Source organism: Propithecus coquereli, unplaced genomic scaffold (genome assembly GCF_000956105.1).
Source record: "Propithecus coquereli isolate 6110/MARCELLA unplaced genomic scaffold, Pcoq_1.0 Scaffold101, whole genome shotgun sequence".
Classification (NCBI taxonomy): domain Eukaryota; kingdom Metazoa; phylum Chordata; class Mammalia; order Primates; family Indriidae; genus Propithecus; species Propithecus coquereli.
Genome location: NW_012133970.1, coordinates 521,980 through 523,584, shown reverse-complemented (window position 1 = coordinate 523,584; position 1,605 = coordinate 521,980). Strand labels below are relative to the sequence as shown.

The 1,605-nt window shown below is 50.2% G+C and overlaps 1 protein-coding gene across 1 annotated transcript in view; it reads right to left on the bottom strand.

The window, feature by feature from the left end:
- CITED1 (Cbp/p300-interacting transactivator, with Glu/Asp-rich carboxy-terminal domain, 1) overlaps positions 1–1,605 on the bottom strand; it is a 10,293-nt gene that overhangs the window by 254 nt on the left and 8,434 nt on the right. The gene's annotated exons all lie outside the window — the stretch shown is intronic.

The window sequence follows — 1,605 nt, the reverse complement described above, 5'->3', positions numbered from 1 at the left end:
CACTCTTTCATAGCACCCTGTATCTTTTCTTCCTATCACTTCTCATGGTTTGTAATTTTAATTGTCTGCATGATTATTTGACTATTGTCTATCTCTTTGCTAAACCTGAAGTTGCATGAGAGTAAGGACCATGTGCTCACCACATATTCTCAGTGCTTAGTGTTGTGCCTGGCACATAGTAGGTGCTCAGTCCATGTTTGTCGAATGAGAGGCTGTCCCTCGTCTGTGGGGTAAAGTAAAAATTACTGCAGGATCTGATTCCAACCTACCTTCTCTCAATCCTCTGCCCTTGGAGGAAGTCAGGCTGCTGGACTTTCCACCCTTCCCTGAGAAAGCCATGGGCTTTCCAATGTTTAATTCTAGTTTACACCGCGCCTTGATTTTATCTTTTTGTTTGTGCTCCAATTGCCCACCTGCCTGGAGGCCATGTCCTCCCCTCAACCCCCGCCACCCCAGCACTGTTGCCTTATGGAAATCCAATTCATCCTTCAAGCCTATGGATGTCTCCACCAACCGAACTGTGAGTTCCTTGAGAGCAGGAGCAGTGTCTCTCTAATTTCTCCCTAGGGTGCAGCACAGTTCCTGGGCTGTAGGAGGCGCTCCTGGTTAACGTCTCCATCTGTTCCAGGCTGCAAGCTCCTTGAGGGTAGGCAGTGTTCTTACCTGTGTGCATCAGGCCTCCTAGTCCCCAGGTCCTATCCCAGGTCAAGACTTGGAGTTGGCTTCAGGAATCTTCTGGTAATCTAATGAATGTATGTGTCTGGCTGTGCCGTTAGGGGTCTGAACATGAAATGGCGGGGCAGGGACGGGGACTTGCCTGCCTTGCCCCCACTGTGCTCTGTGCAGTGTCCTGGCTTCTTCTCCCCCCAGCAGGGCCCTGGCTCTCCCTGCAGGATGCCCTCTGCCTCATCTGCCTCCAAGCTCTCTGGAGAGGAGGCTGTTGAGTTGGCCACACTTCTGGCCGCCACCACCCCAAGGCAGGGTTGCCATGCCAAAGTTCCTGCTCTCCCTCCTCATTCAGAAGCACCTTCTGTAGTTGTGACGATTAATTTTAGGTGTCAATTTAATTGGGCTAAGGATGCCCCATAGCTGCTAAAACATTATTTCTGGGTGTGTCTGGGTGTTTCCAGAAGAGATTAGCATTTGAGTCAGCGGACTGAGGACAGAAGATCGCCCTCACCAATGTGGTGGGCATCATCCCATCTGTTGAGGGCCCAAAGAGAACAAAGGGGCAGAGGAAGGGTGAATTTGTTTCTGTCTGAACTGGGACATCCATTTTCTCTTGCCCTTGCACATCAGCGCTCCTGGTCCTCGGGCCTTCGGACTCGGACCAAGGCTTGCACTATCACTACTCTTACCTTCTCAGGCCTTTGGACACTGGCTTTCCTGGTCCTCCAGCTTGGTAAACAGTGGGACTTCTTGTCTTCCATAATCTCGTGAGGCAAGTCTCCTCTCTCTCTCTCTCCCTCTCTCTCTCTCTCTCTCCCTCTCTCTCTCTCTCTCTCTCTCTCTCTATGTGATATATATTATATGTGTATATCTTCTATTGGTTCTGTTTCTCTGGAGAGCTCTGATTAATACATAGTAGGTGCCCATACCATTCTC